The 20000-nt window shown below is 37.5% G+C and overlaps 1 protein-coding gene across 6 annotated transcripts in view; it reads right to left on the reverse strand.

Annotated features, from left to right (window-relative positions):
* LOC124947227 (protein glass) overlaps positions 1 to 20000 on the reverse strand; it is a 192674-nt gene that overhangs the window by 159377 nt on the left and 13297 nt on the right. For 3 of the 6 annotated variants that reach the window (XR_007100348.1, XR_007100343.1, XR_007100345.1), the window contains exon 1: positions 16976 to 20000. This exon is cut by the window's right edge and continues 358 nt beyond it. The exons of 2 other annotated variants lie outside the window; for them this stretch is intronic. The gene's annotated coding sequence lies outside the window, so the exon portion shown is untranslated. The remainder of the gene's footprint in view (positions 1 to 16975) is intronic. One more of the 6 variants, XM_047489089.1, reaches the window with a different exon arrangement.

The following is a 20000-nucleotide window of genomic DNA, read 5'->3' on the forward strand; positions in this document are numbered from 1 at the left end:
GAATTCTGGGATTTTCCTTTCTTCTTTTTTCTTTCACCCTCCTCCCTCCCTCCCTCCCCTTATATTTCTTGTCCAACTTAAAAAAATCTTTTCCTTCGACGTTCCATCTGTTTCCTTGAAATATCAGGACAAAGTTTATCTAAATTTATTATGAGTTCATATGGTATTACGATTTCGTTCAGTAGGCAAACTTCCGTATCTGGTTAGCCGCTTCCTTTAAGATTACGCTTAATTCAGCGTAAAGACGAACTCTTATCAAGGAAGGACGTGGTCGTGGGAAGACGTCCGGGTGTTGTTCGAAAAAAAAAAAAAAAAAAAAAGAAAAAAGAAAAAGAAGTATTTTCTGTAAGAAACGATAAACAGCTGAAAAGATGTCATAGAACTTCAACAAAATCTTTCTTGATTATATTTCGTCGATCGAATCGATATAGGAAAGTAAAAATAAAATTTGTAATATTGGTTGAGAGACTCTGGCAAGGGTCTCGTAGGGTTCCGGTAACCAACGAGGGTTTAGGAGGACGACCTAGTTCGCTCGTTTGCATCGGACCCGGGGCTGTGCGTCTTTTTTTAGTCTCTTTTCCGACTGCAGGTAGTCCGCGATGACGTAAGGAGACAAACCAATCGCTGCTAAGGGCAAAGTCCCTTACTCGTTTTTCTTTCGATCGATTTAGAAAAAAACAAAATTAAGAAGAAAAGAAAAGAAAAGAAAATCCAACCAAATCGCAAAACTGTCGATCGTAAATCAACAATCAAATAAACACACGTTCTTCCTCGATTGTTTCGAAAAATATTCGAAAAAAAGGCGTACATTATCTATAGTGTATATCCGGACGGATCGATTAATTTAAAATCCATTCAATTTTTGATCTCGACAAAAAGAAAAAAATTTTCTCTTTCAATTAAAATCACTGTTAGAAACTTTTGTATATCTGTATTACAAGACAACGGTCTGACAAGTTTAAGGCTATATAGGGATTTATTACCTATATGGGATTATTCTATGGGAAATAAATATTGATCATCTAAACGAGTCTGACATCCTTTCTTCTCTAAAAATTTTAACATCTTAAACATCTTAACACCTTTAACTTTTCAACGTCTTTCACATTAATCTTCACTTTAAAAGTATATCTTTATCATGACCATATGCTATTTATTATCGTCAATAAAATCTTCGAATGAAATATAACAAAACATGAGATTTAACATTTCTGTGTTAATATCATACAAATTAAGTTACATGAAATACAACTTAATGTATCTTATATTTTTCATTCACTTGTAAACGAATTAGCTTTTCGTTGTTTCCACATAGGAAACAACAACTCATTTCTATTTTTTTTTTTTTTTTTTTTATCGAAGATTCTTTTATAACAATCCGAGTTTCCTCGTTGAGATTTAAAACAGATATTTTAGGATTTTCACGAAGATAATTTACTTGTTTCATTGACAAACCAATACAAAAGATGGATTGTAAACTCGTCGAACAAAAGGCTCAAATGATCGTCGTCACTAATCGTTATACGAATTTCTTATAACAAAAAAAAAAAAACCCCCCCATTTAGACTAATATATTGTGTGTTATTATGTGCATTTGTTTACTTTAGAATAGGATTTCTCCTTTGTATAAAATCAATGACATGTTTCATTATCTATTGTTTTTAGATATATATTTTATTTTTAATTATGTCGAACGTATAGTTCAATCGTTGAAACGAAATCGTCGCGTAAAGAAATCTTTAAGCGTATTATTCGTCTTTCATTTTTTGTACAAGTAAAAATTATTTAAATAAACTAGAACTATATAATAATAATAATAATAATAATATTTTATAATGTATCTTTTAAAATCAAGAAAAGTAATTGGATAAAAATTCAATAGAACTATTTGCGTAATACATCCTATAAAATGTTTCATTTAGCGCATATATATTTTAATTGACATTGTAATCAATGTTTATGTAAAAATCACTTTGTCAATCAAACTGTTGCGATCGAAAGATTTAATGTTATCAAATCGATTTGAGGATATATATTGCGACTATCTTGATCATCGTAAAAAAAGAGCCTAACCGTTTAATCGTTCTCAAGTTTTTCAAATAATATTTTGATATCGTTAGCATCATTTCTCTATAAACAATTCATAAGACTATATCATCGTGTTTTATTTAACGAGTTACCAAGAGCTTTTATTTAGCTATATCGATCGACTTTATACTCTTTTTATTCTTCTCTTCTACTTTCTCGTTCTAACATATCTCCGTAATAACAACGAGACGAAAAAATTTCATTTGATTGTTTGAATAAAATTTTGTATTAATAAATTGAATATTTTTATGTATAAATTAACGATTTGATTAACAAGTTAATAATCATTCCTCGAACGTATTTACTTCCTTTATACAAGTAAATTATTAATTATCGGTTAACTATCTTAAAGTGTTAAGAAATCAACCGAATGTAATCGTTTTTTGCCGGAAACATTTATGAAAGTTTGCTCGTAACGGAACGTGATTTGTATGTATGTTTCAAAGATAGGCAAATAGGATTTTTCTTTTTACCATCTTGAATGAGTTAGAATACGATTGAACGAGTAGAATTCTACACGTGTCGATAACGCCGCAGGTGGTTTCCTCGTTTAGACGTGTACGATAGAAGAAAAGGAAAAAGAAAAAGAAAAAGAATAATAATAATAATAATAATAATAATAATAATAATAATAATAATAATAATAATAATAATAATAATAATAATAATAATAAGGAAAAGCAAAGAAAGAGAAAAAGATGAACACCAACGACGAAGAATGTTACGGGAGAAAGAAATAAATCTCAATGAACGATTTGAAAAGTACGAATGAACATGATTCAAAAGTGAGAAAGAAAGAAAGAAAAAAAAAAGAAAAGGAAGGGTGAGAGAGAGAAAGAAATTATTTACGAATATCATTAGTGGCACGTAATCAAGCGTGAAATAATTCAACAAAATTTTATCACATTTTCAACTCTTTTTAAGCTCCCATCGTTTTTCTAGTATATATTTTAAATATAATATTATACATGCATATATAAATGTATACAAATATATATATATATTCTTATATTTAACATAAATTTATATATTGTATATTATTATATTTAATATAAATTTATATATGGTATATACTCTTACTGATTGCAAACGTTTTATTTAATAACAAACGTTGACAAATAAAAGCCACGCATTTTCTTGATAATAAAAATATACAGAACAAAAATTTTGCAATGAAGCTTGGCGTGTCGATGACGACTGACATTTTTTACAGACGTACCCGTCGGTTAACGGTCAACTCTGCGCGATTATATACCGGTGTCGCATAATTAACATCTAAATCGATGCACCTTCGAACCTTTGCGCTAAAAGTTGAAAGAAGAGAGAAGAAACAAAAAAAAAAAAAAAGAAAGAAAAAGAAATAAATAATACGCAAGTTTACAAAAGCCAAAATGAAATAGAATTGAACTTCTTTTCAATTTTATTTGGAACATTTGTAACATTTATAACATTTGTTAAAAAAAAAAAAAATAAAAATCATAATCGCGATTCATAAAAACAATATTTCATTATATATATTTTTGCACTGATGAGTGTTATAACAACAGACGTCAAAGTTGACGTATGGATTTATGTAAAATTTGTTACAATACTACAAAGCATTCGGAAGTTACAAGAAAAAAAGAGAAATTTATATCGTTCCACATGGTCGAGTCCAATTCACACCCATTGACAGTATACTTCGTGCTTGGAAAGAGACACAACACAACACAACGAATAAGAAGAAAAAGAAAAAGAAAAGGAAACAAAGATAGTGAGGAAAAAAAAAAAAGAACTGCTCCCGAAGTGCAAACGACCGGATTCATTCTTTATCTTCTTTTTTTTTTCTTTTTTCTTTTTTCTTTTTTAAACAAGTGAGTACACAATGGAATAACGCGAATGCGGACCACAAGAAGACGAAGAAAAGTCGAAGGAAGAGAAGAAAGAAGGCGAAGAGAAAGAAGAAGAGAGGAACAGAGGGAGAGAGAGAGATAGAGAGAGGGAGGGAGGGAGGGAAAGAAAGAGAGAAGAAAAAGAAGAGAAGGAGACACGGCAGAGAATTTATTACTGTCGAAGAAGGCGAAGGAAGGAGAAAGAGTATGCGTGAGTGAGAGAGAGAGAGAGAGAGAAAAAGAGAGAGCAAGCGAGAGAACGTAAGCCGTTAGGATACCTGCATGTACAAATAAGACGAAGGTGGGAGGGCCGGTGTGTCTACAAATGAGGAGAAAGAGCCGCCAAGGAGGGACCTTAAGTTGGTCCACGAAACCGGCAACAGGTGTACAACAAACCAAACTTCGATCGATCCTAGCAACACCAAAATCGAATCTCGCCTTTCACCTTCAACGACGGCCATTCTTCGATCTTTCTTATCAGAAAGGGGTAAGTTATCGAAGTACTTCGTTGATATTTTTCTCTTCCTATATTTTGTTTTTTCTTTTTCTTTTTCTTCCTACATATAATTTTTCTCTTTCCTCGTTGCTCGATCATTTTTTAAAAACAAGGAAATTGTTGGTAATCCTGTATAAATTTCGATGTAATTTCATTCGGCTACACGGACAAATTCGTTTGCCAAGTTTTCTTGGCGATTCGATGCGCGCGTTTTTGAAACGTCCAGATAAACCCTATTCCCCTTGACACCTTTAAGTAGGAGTATATTTTTAAAATAACAGCGAACGTATGCTTGAATTAACGTCACTTGCTTTTTCTTCTGCTTTTATTTTTTTTTTTTTTTTTTTTTTTTTTTTTTTTATCTTGTTCTTCTTCTCGAAATCTAGATTACCGCTACTGATCGACGACGTCCTTGAGAAGGACCAGGAAAGAACAGACATTTCTTGCCGTTCTTTTCCCCCTCCCCTCCATTTCTACAGGCAACTCTCAACCGTACGAATCATTCGTTTTAACGATCGATCATTAAATTAATAATAGTCATTATCGATGACTATGGATATGGATATAGCAAACGATTTACCTTGTAATCCTATTAATTATTATTAGTATTAAAGGTGCAAGTGGATATCTATTGGTGTTAACGAGACGGTACCCTTCTTCTTCCGGTAACGTAAATTGTTAATCCTTTCTTACGTATTAGAAAAGAAAAATAATAACAAATTACAGAAAGAGAGAGAAAGAGAGAGAGAGAGACAGAGAGAGAGAGAGAGAGAGCACTTATATACGTACGCTGATGTTAACGAGAATAAATTCATCCACGAGTAATCTCGATGATGAAGTGGTAGCTCCTCTCGTTAAAACCGCAAAAAGTAACCGCAATTTAAAAAGGAGCGAGTTAAACGAAGTATAATACATGTGGTGGTATGCATAGATGGATAGATAGGTACACATATTTAATGACGGTCTCAATTCGATCGATCGCGATAGAATAATGAAGTAAAGACACCTCGAGGCTAAGAATGTTTACTCGAAAAATAAAAACAAAAATGGGATAGGACATTCGATTTCTCTTTTTCTCTTTCTCTTCTCTCTCTCTCTCTTTCTCTCTCTCTCTCTCTATCTCTATCTCTATCTCTATCTATCTTTCGTCTTTATTCGTCTCTTTCTCTTTCTACGTTAAAGTCTCATAATGATTTTGAGCACCACTGAAGGAAGATCGTCGAGAGACGTCAAACGGCCGGTCGCTTTAAGAGCAAGACGACGAGATCCGATCGGAGATAAGAGAGGACTTCTGTGTGTGTATATACGAGCCGCGAATACGAGAGCACGGGACAAGGTGGACGTTCCTCATCTTCGGCTGGAGGCGCGTGGTTGGATATCGATATCTCGATGCATTTCCTCCTGCATCTATCTGCCCACACGGCGATGAAGAAGAAGAAGAAGAAGAAGAAGAAGAAGAAGAAGAAGAAGAAGAAGAAGAAGAAGAAGAAGAAGAAGAAGAAGAAGTAGAAGACAAGCTTGGATACCTGTTCGCGAACCTACACTCTGCTGCAGTGAAAGAAGGATCATCAGAAAAAGAAGATGAAAAAGAGAAGAGTAGAAAGAAAGAAAGAAGGAAGGAAGAGGAGGAGGAGGAGGAGGAGGAGGAGATGGAGAAGAAGAAGAGGAAGAAGAAGAAAAAGAGGAAGACGATGAGAAAGGAGAAAAGCACGGAGAAGACTCGTTAACTCCAGTAGCCAGGCTCTTTGGCGACTCCGCGATTGCGGCAGGTATGTACACCTACTTAACGACCTGGCCCAACCCAGCTACCTGTTCGACCATAGAGAATGATCGTTTTCCTAGCGCCAGCGATCGTTCAACGGCCGTTACGGAAGCGAATAACCGCGAAAGATAGGAGGGAGAGAGAGAGAGAGAGAGAGAGAGAGAAGAAGAGGGCAAGGGGGAGATAGAGATAGAGAGGTAAAGAGAGAGAGAAAGGAAACGGAGTGAGGACGTAGAAAGTATATCGAGTATAGTCTAGTAGAAACGAGTGAAGGAGAAGAAGGAAATATAGATGAGGTAAAGGAAAGAAAGGCTGAAAGTATTATTTTATATTATGGCATCGTAAATACCATAGTTCGAGGGAGAATATTATTTTCGGTAATACTTTGTTACACGGCCTCGATTTTATATACCTGTTTTATATACTACCTAACTGTTATCAATTGGACATTTGTATCATTGACATTTCCTTAAGAAATAATATCGAAAGTTAGTTATTTTTTTTTTTTTTTTTTTACTCTTTAGAAATAATCCCATTTATCTCTTAGTCGAGAACGTATCGTGTGATTTATCTCGAAAGGGACTCGAGAGAACCACCACCACCACCACCACCATTACCATGGGGTCGGTCGGTCGGTCGGTTGGTCGTCCGCCTGCACTGCGCAAACTCTAAAACAAGATGCGCGACCTTGAACTCGAACAACCCTCCAGAGCTTATCGATAGGCGCCACGCATCCCTCCTGACCCATATAAACACATTCAGAGATAGTATAGGATAAGTAGTTTCTCACTTGGTGAAAGAACTTTTCTCAACGTGTTTTTAACAAGGGAAGAAAAAAAAAAAGAAAAATTTCATAGCTAATTTTATTCAATAATTAACGTCGACTATTTCAATAATTTTATCCCTTATCGTTACACACGTATCGTCGTTGAAAGCATGCAAATTTTTAGAAGAATAAAAAAGGAAGAAGCAACGTGCGCCTGTTCTTTCGAAGGATGATCGAAGACAACGTAAATCGTGAATTATCGTGATGTACACATAGTTATACAACTTTTTAATATAGGACAAGTAATAACGTAAATGTATGTACAAATTTTATTTTTGTTTCTCCTTAAAATAATATTTATATCATCGAAAGATATCAGTTTTATGATGACATTCGATACGAGTGTCGAACTTTATGTTCGTAGAAAGCAAAAAAAAAAAAAAAAAAAAAAAAAAAAAAAAAAAAAAAGAAAGAGAGAGAGAAGGAGGGAGAGAAAGAGCAAAGTCAATCGCGCTTGGCAGCTAAATGTACGTGTGTGGGCGTTAATTACTCTGTTAAATCTAGCTCGCGTTAGTGGGAGTATTACATGAGTCGCGAACATAAACCGCCGACAGATACGTACGACCATACGCGAGAGACGTTGTAAGCGGCAACGGGTTACGGCTCTCAACCGGTGGATATCGTTTTCCTATAACTCTTTTTCCTCTCCTTCTTACCCTCCCTTTTTCTTCACTTTTATCTCAAAGCACGCGCCCGTACCCGAAGGTTCGTTCGAAAACACAAGGCATAAATTTCACGAATCTCATTGTTCCTTCGTGCCAGCGCACGTGCTTTCGTACAAAAGGACAGTATGATGTGGTATGGTATATGTATGTGTATATATATATATATATAAGATAAAAAAAAAAGAGAGAGAAAGTACACATCATCTTTGATAACTGTAAATATTTCATACGTTCGAAAAACAAAATATTGTTCTAAATAGAAACGACGTTAAAGTGAGATTAAAAATCACCAAAATGACATCTCTTACGTACTTATCTGCTAATAAATAATAAGAAAATATTAGGAAAAAAAAAGGTAAACAGAAAAAGACAAAGAAGACAAGGTGAAAATATCACCATTAGATAGCAGTAAATATCTTGCACTTTAGAAAAATAAAGTACAATATTATTCTTCGTAGAAATAACGTTAAACGTACGTGACAAAGAATATCGAACGATTTTCTTTTAAATCCAAGGGTAAATAGAAAAAAAAAAGAAAAAAAGAAGAAAAAAAGAAAGAAGGAAAAGAAAAATGACGATCGTCATAAATAAATTATCATACGAGCGAATCGAATCGTTTTGATTTAAAGCAATCGCTTTTCCGTTCGCATAGAATAAGATAATGAGAGAAATGAATATAGAATTTATATCACGTACACATATTTATACGTTCTTATATACATTGTAAGAAAAAAGAAAAGAAAATGAACAAAGAAAAAATAGAAAAAAATAAACTGCAGCGAGTTTATGTGACCCGAACGAAAGAACGAGAGAGAGAGAGAGAGAGAGAGAGAGAGAGAGAGAGAGAGAGAGAGAGAGAGAGAGAGAGAGAGAGAGAGAGAGAGAGAGAGAGAGAGAGAGAGAATGAGCTCACCAACATATGAAGGGAAGAAGAGGATAGAAGAGGAGAAAGGAGGGAAACGAGCCCTGGCTTTGTTGGTGGTACGTGAGAGAGTAATATTGATTTCCACAGGGAAAGCGAAGAGACGAGATAACCTCGGTGTGCATCTTGCCGTTAGAACCAACCAACCAGATTCTCCCCTTCTCTCTTTCTCTCTCTAATTTTCTCTATATCTCTCTCTTCTTTCTCCTTTGCACGTCGTTCGTTAAAGAGGGATGAATTCACGGTCAAGGCCGATAAACAACCCCTCCGCGAGCTCCATTAGCGCCATTGCTATCCACAGAAGAAAAAAGAAAAAGAGAGAGAAGAGAAGAGAGGAGAGGAGAGGAGAGGAGAGGAGAGAAGAGAGAGAGAGACTATTTCGTATTTTCACACATACACCCACGGAACGTATAACGCTTCACAAGACGATTAATCGCTACTATCCTCCTCCGTGTATATATTTATCGCATTACCTTGTACTTTCTCCGATCAACGTTAAGCGTACAAGTAAAACCAATATTCGTGTCGTCCTACTGGGGTGGTTTCTTCTTTTTAAAAAAGAAACACATAATCCTAACTGTGAACTTTAATATTCATCGATATACCAATTGATATACTTCGATGTATTTTAAAATACTATATCGTATCGTATTGTAATTATGTATCTTGAATATAATAATCGTTTCGATTGTAGTCTTTTCTAGGAATTCAAAGTTTCAAAAGAGAAATTTTATGACGGATAACAAAATATATATATATATATATAAGAAAAGGACAGAAAGAGAGAGAGAATGAAAAACAAACGACAAGGTCGTCTTAGTGAAAATTGGAAGGGTCGCCCGAAATAAATAAATAAAAGAGAGAGAGAGAGAGAGAGAGAGAGAGAGAGAAGAATAAAAGAAAAAAAGAGAGGAGGAGAAGAAGAGGACGGATAAAATATCGTCGAAAACCAATCGGTCGTTCATTACACGAAGGCAACACCTGCGAGCGATGAAGAAACCCGCAGCCAGCCACCTACGCGTGCGTACTTCGCTCGGCCCATTACCGTCCGCTCGAAGAATTAATTAAGGAACGATTCACACGGCCACGTCGTGCGACTTTCTGCCTCTACACCTCTGCCTCCATCTCTTCCACCCCACTTCTACCTCCTCCTTCAACTCCTGTTTTTTCTTCTTCGTTCCATCCTTCTCCTCCTCCTCCTCCTCCTTCTCAACATTTACACACCACCATCGAAAACTTTTTTACAAGACGAACACAAAGGCAATAATGGAGTCCGTCTTCGTCTCTTCGTGTTCGTCGTTTTAGCGTTAAAAAAAAAAAAAAAAAGAAAAAAAGAAAAGAAAAAAAAAAAGAAAAAAAAAAACGTGTCTTTTACATCATTCGAAAGAAAAGTAAGAGGAGGAAAAAAAACAAGGGGAAAATAAAACGAAACAAAAGAATACGAAGCAAAATAGGTAAAGAAAAGAACAACAACAACAAAAAAATATTAATACGCGTAGAATGTCGATATGTCTATCGAAAATAAACCTAAGCTAGGCTGCTAGAGATTAGATAACGCAACTCGTTTCTACTTTCGTGGATCCGGTTTTCTTGTGACTATTCCACTCGAAAGAGCCCGGATCTCAGGGCTCGTTGCTTTCATTCATGATTCTTGATTCTCTTGTTCTTTCTTCTTGTCTTTTCTTTTTCTTTCTTTCTTTCTTTCTTTCTTTTTTTTTTTCTTAAAATTGACTCGTTCATCTACGATAGGATTCAATATGCGAATCAAATGGTGGACATTATTATTTTTATTATTATTATTACGTATTTTCAAAGAAAGAGAAGAACCAAAATTTTTACCACTTTGAATTCGATACGAGTAATTCGATCTTTTTCGATTCATCGATCGTTGTCGAATCGATTCGATGTTTTCGTGTTGTTTTTTCTTCTTCTTTTTTTTTTCCCCCCCGTTCTTCTTGTACACTAACCAGTTCTTTTTATATATTAAACTTTTTATATATTAAATAGGTATATCGACGTTAAATAGAAACACAGAAAGTTAATATTACGTGTTTTTAAGTGTCGTTTATGCTTGAGAAATTGACAAATTTTAACGTGAAAAAAATCTGACTTAATTTCATACATGTGTACGTGTGTATGTATGTGTGTGTATATATATATATATATATATATATATATATGTATATATATATATGTACAGATAGAAAGAACGATTTGCATTCGTGTCTTGCACGTACCGGGGACAACGAACGATGCGACAACTGCGAAGAGTACGATGTACGCGCGACTGACAATTCGCAGCTAGTATCATCGCGCGAGAATCGCCTTCGTGGTGGATTAGCATAATAGCCGATCATTACGTTGCGCCGTCGTTCGATTTCCGTGGGCGTACGTCTCGGAATCGTAGTACATGAGCGGGAAATGAAATCGTACGGAAAGAATTACGGAAAAACGATGGGCGTGATCCGGAAAAGAAATCTCTCTTCTCCCTTTCTCGATCGAAATGCCAATGAAAATAACACGAGACAGATTTCTCGGGATGGTTAACTACGCGACTCGACGAACGTGTTTGAGTTTTCCATTTCGAAAATTTATCATCGATATATCAAACGCGATATATTTCGAAATTGTACGAATGAATGAAAACGAAAAGAGTGGGGAAGATTTTTCTTTTTCTTTTTTTAATTAAAATATTACATGCAAAAAATGGATAAATAAAAATGATATATCTTCTTAAGGGAATCGATCAAAAGTATATAAGATGAAATTATTATCCAAAGGGGATAAGTACGTTAATAATATAATTCTATATCGTTGTCCATTCCTTCTGGTATGTATATGTATTTTCTAATTCCAATGGGACGAGACATATATATATATACGTTCACTTTCAACTTTCACGTTCAAAATCTAACGCCTGATCTTACGTTACATTTGAAATATTATAATTTATAAGTTTTTCTCTTTGTAAAACTAATAATTCTGATTTATACTCATATATCGAGCCACACAACAGAAGGGCAAACACACATGGCACTAACAGGCACACGTACAATCGATTTTAAGTAAAAATATTCTTTTAAATGAGTGAGATTCAAAGATATAAGGAGATGGGGTGAGGAGAAGGAGGGGGAGGGGGGAATAAATAAATAAATAAATAAATAAGTAAATAAATAAATAAAATCAAAAAGACGAATGAAAGAGAAAAGATGGATAAATGACCAGCTTGGATCTTATATGAAAAGATTAACGCAGAGTTTCATGCGATCATCCTAGAAAGAGAAAAGAAACACAACTCGCTCCGCTTGCTCGCTACCGGCTGTGCTTTCTTCTCGCGCAATTACGCCAAATGGATTTCCTAATTGCGCCGGCGTACCACCAACCACCAGAGATTGCTCACGTTCGATCTCCTCTCGCACGATGGATCGACAAAAATCAGGATATATCGAAGAAGAGAGACTCCTCCTCCTCCTCCTCCTTCTCCTTCTCCTACTCCTTCTCTTCATCTTCATCTTTCCTTCTCCTCTTTAAAGAGAAGAGAGCTTCCTCGAGCGTAGTCGGTTAGCAAGGAAAGATCTTCGCTATCCGTAGCTCGATCTGGATCGATCGATGGACTGTTGCCTCGTTGAACGTCGATCCACCGAAGCAATCAACGAACTCTCTCCTCTCTCTCTCTCTCTCTCTCTCTCTCTCTCTCTCTCTCTTGACTTGTGGCGGAAGCTTTATAACTATTCCCGATAATTGGATCGGACGTTATAATCGTTTCGAGCTAAGACCCCCTCCCCTCGTCCCCTCCCTCGTCCACCCCGAATAAATTTTCGTACAATCGTAGAACAGGGAGATACGATAATAGCGATTTATATCGTGACTGTGGGAGAGAAAGATAATGCTCGCACGTTGAGAGATAAAAGCCAGCTAGGTATGTATGTAATTGTCTTTCGAAGGAGAACGACACCATAATCTTATCTCCCAGATATCGGCTACCATTCTACGCTTCGAAGTCGTCTCAAACTATCCTTCGATAATTTCTTTGTTCTCTTTGTCTTTCTACATTGTAAGATATACATAAAAAAAAGAAAGAAAGAAAAAGAGAGAGAGAGAGAGAGATTGAAAAAAGAAGTAAGGGAATAAGAAAGAGAGAAAAAAAGAAAAAAGAAGGAAGAAAGAAAGAGATACGAGAGGAAGAGAGATAGGGAATTAAGAGGAAGAAAGAGAAGAGGGGAAGGAAGAGAGAAAGAAGGGGAGAGAGAGAGAGACACGGTGCAATCGCAGGGAATGCAATCGAGAGCAACTTCGAAAGGGCTACGATCTGCATAGCAAATTGGCGATCGATATACGTTGCTCACCGAGCGCGAGCCTCGAATTAAAGCGTATAACTTTCGTGTCCGGCGCGATGTATCATTATGCGCGAAAGGGCGTCTCGGGGAAGTTATGTGGTCTCGCGCGCGCGCAGCTGCTTGCTCGCATTTCGTCGCTACGGTTACGACGGCCGAACGGTGGCAGCGTCGATGCGACGGCACGAAGCTCGATTAATCCTCTCTGTACCGTTCGAGATACACGGATCGACGGTTTTACGATGTAACCAGGGAACATCCTCGGCGACCTTTCTCCTATGATCGATTTGAAAAGCCGAGCTTCTAATGGATCGATGACCGATTTTCACACGGATAATTACATTTCTATGTAATCCTTTAACGATGTCAACGAATATCAATGGTAAAAAGTATTTTAAAAGTATACACTTCGTTATATACTTTTACTATTATTTAGGATTAAAAATTCTTATATTAAAAGTATATTACGTATTTCTCTCTCTCTCTCTCTCTCTCTCTCTCTCCTCTTCCCTCCCTCTCTAACATATTCGCCCGATCGTTAATATACCTAGAAATTAAAAACTCTTATAAGATTATCTTTTAATCGTTTAACGAAGATAAAAGGACAGATGCGGTATCGATTTGAAATAATCATTGAGTTTGTAGGTAAACGAATAAAAAAAACATCAGAAACGAAACGATCCATTACGATAAGCGTTGAAAATCAATGGACTTTGATATCAGGAGATAATACTGGACCAATTCCTAAAACTCACATATAAAACAGAGAGAAAGATCGCATATATATATATATATATATATATATATATATATATATATATATATATAGAAATATATATATACCATTGGAGATCTATAGAAGAAGGCTTGAACTGTCCAAGAGAAAATGTTTTTGCCGCTAGCACCGTGTTGTTTGCAAACGAAACCGGACAGCCGTGACACCTGACACCTCCTTCTCGTGTGCACCATTCGTCTTACGTCTCCTACCTCTTTTTTCTTTTTCTTTCTTCTTATCTCTCTCTCTCTCTCTCTCTCTCTCTCTCTCTCTCATACACACACCCTCTTTCCGATATTCACGCACGCATGCACGCACAAAACGAAGGCCGCTGACTTTGCTGGCTCTTATCGCGCGTGGTCGTGTCAACGAAGAAGTCGATTAAAACAATGGAGGCGGCATCATTCGCACGATTACTATACCCCCCTAAGCTTTAATTATAGTACGTAATTTAATACAATATATGAGAGAATTTAAATATAGACGTCAACAAACCTACCTGAACGAATTAATGTTATTTTTATTCAACGAAAATAATGTTTATCTCATTTATTTATTACCATATAATAAATCATTCTAAAAACTCTGAATACATGCATATATATATATATATATATATATATATATATACATATACATATATATATGTCCTTCATCGCTGTCTAGTACGTGAAGATATAAAAAGAAAAAAACAAATAAAAGGAAGAAGAGATAAATAGAAAAAGAGAGAAAAGAATTAGCACGAGCGCACGTCACGGTAAGCATGAATAAGGGCATGGGCATGGGCATGAACATGGGCAAAGGAGCGCGCGTGCGTACTCACCAAAGTCATGAGCCGTGAAGGGACACGCGTAAAGGAGAGATTGGTCGCAGTAGATCGTTCTACGTGGCTGATTTTCGAGAAGAAACGAGCGCCGGTCACGAGGCACGTCCGTTTTCGATCTGTGAAAACCATCCTCCTACTACGTGATCTCACCACCGGAAAGAAAGCAAGGGGAGAGGCATAGGGGGAAGGGGGGAGGGGGAGGGGGAAGGGGGAGGGGGAAGGGAACGAAAGAAATCAACAAATTTCTCAATACAATTGAATTGTCCCGAGAAATATGATAGATCTTTGGTTTACTTTTGAATATCCGGGAGAATAGAGAGGGAGAGAGAGAGAGAGAGAGAGAGAAAAAGAAAAAGAAAAAAGATAAGAGGGAAGAAAAGAAAGTGAACAATTGAATTACTATAGTCTAGACGCAACTTCCGCAAAACAATCGATGATTATCGCAATGGAATTGTTTAATACATACAACATACATGCATATGTGCATAATAAATGTCAAAGAAATAATAATGACGAAAAATATCAAACTCGAAAGATTCCATTTATTTTTTGTTTGTTTGTTTGTTTGTTTTCGTTTGTTCGTTCTCTTTTCCTTTCTTCCTTTTTTTCTTTCTTTATCCTTTTCCTTTTTCTTTGTCCCTTTAGCTATAAACATCTCGTCGATCCGTAATTTTTGATATATTGCAAAGCGCACGCGGCCCGTTGGAAATCCGATAAAACGAGACGAGTTTATCTCACGAACGAAAAGGTCGAGCGTGAAAAAGAAAAAGAGAGAGAGAGAGAGAGAGAGAGAGAGAGAGAGAGGGAGAGGGAGAAAAAAGGGAGAGAAAGAGCGTGAAAAGGGATTCGATCGGTGATGTGATCACCCATCGACAACGATAACAATGACGAAGATGACGATGACGACAACGACAATGATACTAAGCGGCAACGGGAATATAGGCGACCAACACACAGAAATATATAATACACACGCACATGTACAAACACATGTATATACGTTAGCTTCCCACTTTGTTCACGTTCGCTCCACTTCCGACGCTGAGCGTCGCGACGCTCGGTTGAACGGTTCGCGCATATGCCATTATTAAAAGCCGCCCTCGCACGTGATCATCTACGACATAAGTATATACACACACACACCATACATACACATATAAACACATGTGTGTATGTATGTGTATATGGTGTGTGTATATATATATATATACACGCGACTCTTTATCCAACATCGATTATAAACGCACTCTTCTGTCAACGAGGGTTCCCGATGGGAGAAAGCCTTTGATATTAGCCGATACCTCGGCGAGACACATTTTTCTCTTCACTTCGTGAGAGAAGAACACTTCCTTTTTCTTTCTTTTCTCCTGCTACATCTCTCTCTTTCCCTTTCTTTAGCTCTCTCCCCCTACCACAACACACCCTCTCTTTCTCTCGCTGATTCTCTCTCCCCCTACCACCCTCTACTCTTTTTCTCTCAGAAGAAAGCAACCGACAATTCTCGTAATTTGAAGACGATGTATCCAATCTAACGTTTCTACTCAATTTAAATTTCTACGAATATAAATTCTCCTTACTCTCTTTCCTCATATAACACACGCTGTTGTCTCGATGAATGTAAAGAATTCTTGAGAAAAAAAAAAAAAAAAAAAAAAGGAAAAAGAAAGAGAAAGAAAAAGAGAGAGAGAGAGAGAGAGAGAGAGAGAGAGAGAAAACCGACGACATTTTAGAGGAAAAAAAAAAGGGGGAAAGAAAAAAAATATTGATAAATACCATTCCGAATTAAAATATCTTTTTATCGTTATTGTTATTATTATTATTATTATTATTAATATTATTATTATTATTTATTATTTATTATCGTGCTCTATGGACCATAGATTTCGAGTGTCCCTTTTTAGATGACAACATCGAGAAATGACAACATCGCCAAAGCAAGGCTAAAGCTAAATGCGGCGGGATTAATCAATTTAACGACGTAATCTCGACAAGGTCTCAATTCCTATCGATAATATCGTTCTTTGAAGGTGTATCGTAGATTAAGCCGTTCCACTTTCCACTCGATGATAACACGACGAAACACGCAATTTCTTAAGTATAGTCTACGGAAATCTAACAAAAAGATTCGCTGATCTGATTAAATATTGATATCATAAAATATCTGTAAGTTACTTTTTTGTAATTTTCTTTTTTCTCTTTTTCTTTTTCTTTTTTTTTTTTTTTGTTTTTTTTTTTGTCGAAGATAACGATTAATAATTGGTATCGATTGTTATCTCGGATTCCTAATTGTTTTGAGGTTTGCGAGCAAATAAAGACCAAAAAAAAAAAAAAAAAAGACAGAGAAACAGAGGATAAAAAAAGAATTCGACAACCGATCATGAGACGATGACGATGACAATTTGCAGCTTACCGGTCGAATTTTAAAGGATCTTGAGCATCCGTTTCCTTCGATATTCAGTTCCTTCCGATTCTGAAAATGTTTCTCCTCCTTCTTCTTCTTCTTCTTCTTCTTTTCCTTCTATTCTTCCTCCTTTTCTTTTCCGATCCTTTGAGCTGGAAGACGTCGACGTTTCTCAGTACACGTTGATCCAACAATAACAACAATAATAATGTCACGCGATCACAGCAATAGAACAGGCACTGAACGACGCGTTGTGTATCATAGAAGAAAAGCGTAAGTCGTAGTGTAAATTTGTAGTATCCTTCGAGAGTATTATCACAGCTATCGGGCACGATGTATGTATGATGAACGAGAAAGGAGAGAGAGAGAGAGGAAATTTCGATCAAATGGCAATCGAGCAACGTCCTCCACTATGATTCTGCTTGTCGCCGCAAGAATAAGAAGTGGAAACAACAAATAACAATAACAACAAAGAAGAAGACTCGCTCATTTCACTTCATTTAAATGTATATATACGTGTGTGTATATATATATATATATGTGTATATATAATTAGTTGCACACGCACGCACACACACGATACACGTTTTCCCTCTCTCTCTCTTTCTCTCTTTCTTTCTTTCTTTCTTTTCTTGTATCCCGTCTTCTTTCTTCTTTCCTTCTTATTTCTTTCAGACAAATTTTTGTCACTTCTAGGAGTAACGCAAAGAACACTGGTTCGTCACATCAAACAGGGAAAAAACGCTAAACTTTCATTCCCTTCTTTTTCTTTTCTTTTTTTTTCTTTCGCCACCGACGACTACGCGAGTGCTACCCTCTTCTTGCGCAAAACTTCTGGCGAGTGCAAGTAGAAAAGGACGAGCGAGTATTGTAAAGGGCAGAGAGTAAAAAGACAAGAGTATATATAGATATTAGGGTGGACGGGGGAGAGAGAGGCACGTATATCAAGAGATATCACAGACTCGAGATCCAACTTCTTCGTCTTCCTCCTATCCTCTTCTTCCTTGGGGCTAACTATGGTAGTACGATGGAGCGAGAGTGCCTCGGCGACGTTTGTCTGTTCGCGCGCGCGAGAAACCAGCGACGAACATACGAACGGAGGTGGACGTGGAGGTGAAGGTGGAGGAGGAGGTGGTGGTGGTGGTGGTGGTAGTGAAGAACGAGAGAGAAAGATAGAGTGAGGGGAAAGGGGAGGAGATTCTTCAGAGAGGGAGAGTAGGAGGAAGACGAAAGGGAGGAGGAGGAAGAGGAGGAGGAGGAGGAGGAGGAGGAGGAGAAAAAGATTCGATGGTGGGAGGTTAATCGAGCAAGAGTATCAACCCTTCTTTCTTCCTCTTCTTTTTTTTCTTCTTTCTTCTCTCGTTATCGAGTTCGCGTCGCGAGCGAGAGGATAAAGAGAAGAAGGAGGAGGAGGAGGAGGAGGAAAAGAAGAAGGAGGAGGAGAAGGAGGAGATCGAAGAGAATGAGGTGCAAGAGGAAAAGGAGGAAAATAAGAAGGAAAATTAGTTTTAGTAAAAGGTAGTGATGTGTTCGTATCGATAAGAAAAAATTCGTGCGTGCATATACGCGACACGATAGAAGAAGAAGAACAATAACAAATAATAGTAACGTCAACGATAACAACGACCCTTCCAGTAGCGCGGTCTCGCGCCGACTGCGAGTCGAGCTCGGCTCGCGGGTTTCACCTTCGGCCGCGTTCGGTTACCCCCTCTACCTTCTACATCGCTTCCCCCTTCTCCCTTATTCCTTCTTCGGCATCACTCTCCATCCCCCTCTCTCTTTCTCTCTCTCTTCTCTCCTACTATCTCTCTTTTCTCTCTCTCTCTCTCTCTGTCTCTGTTTCTATCTCTCCTCGTTCTCTCTTTTTCTTTCTACATCTCTCGCTCGCTCTCACATGTAAAATCCCTACACGTGCGCAGGCTGCGTCCACAGTTGGATTTTCGTGTGCGTGAACTTTGAGAGACCCGTTGCCTTCATCCATGTGGTTCGTCTTCAATGTGTGGAGTTGATCGTAGCTTCGTTCATCCCCACCATTCCACTAAGAGAGCCCGTGCCGCTTACCCCCACTATTCGGCTTTCTTCGGGCAGTCTCGTCCCCCTTCGCGCGAGCCCCGGCGAGCCCTCTCGAGGTGGGCGCACGACGAGCCCGTCTCGCGTTAGTACGACTACGGACGTGCACCGCGAACCACGCCTATTTCCCCCTACCTTCTTGCACGCGACCGGCCACCTCGCGCCGTTTTTACCGGCGCGCGCGCGCGACCTCACTCGTTCTCGCTCAAGTCTACTTGCTTTCTTCGTCTCTCCTCTCGTTCTTTCTTCTTTTTCTTCTTCTCTTTTATGCACGCCCGAGAGTATACTCTCTTACGTAGGTGTCTCTCTTGAAAGAGTGACCAAACGTGCGAGGGAAGGTCTCTTATACTGCCTTTCCTCCGTAGCACTGCCCACGCGCCAAGGGTGTTGGAGCTTACGTGCGCGCGCAAACTCTGTTAAGCTCTTACCCTTCTTCGCCTGATAGAACTATTTTTCTTTTTCTCTCTCTCTCTCTCTTTACTTTTTCTTTTATCTCTCCCATTTCACGATATATTAAATACGCAAACATCGATTCGGTTATATATAAATAGAAATATCTTTTTATTTCTATCCGAGGATATCCATGGATTGGTTTCTTTCCTTTTTTCTTTCTTTCTTCTTCCTTTTTTTTTTTTTTCTATACGGTAAAGGGTCGATGCGCTTTCTTTTTCCAAGAACTTTCCTCCGCAAGCCTTTCCTTCTCCTGGTGTTGACACGTGGTCGCGCCTACGGCCACGCTTTGGACACGTGTCCGCCGGCTCGAGAGTACTCGCTAAGTGGTCGCTCGACCGTTTGAATTTTTTCGAGACGCTCGTATTTACTTTTTTTTTTTTTTTTTTTTTTTTTTTTTTTCCATTTTTTTACGAAAGCCTCGGCGCGTCATCGGTCTTCTAATGCCAGATGGAGAACCGTAAAGTGCGTGAATACTTAAGACGATTTATTTTAGGCACTCGCGTGCCATGAA

This window comes from Vespa velutina, chromosome 2 (assembly GCF_912470025.1).
Source record: "Vespa velutina chromosome 2, iVesVel2.1, whole genome shotgun sequence".
NCBI lineage: Eukaryota > Metazoa > Arthropoda > Insecta > Hymenoptera > Vespidae > Vespa > Vespa velutina.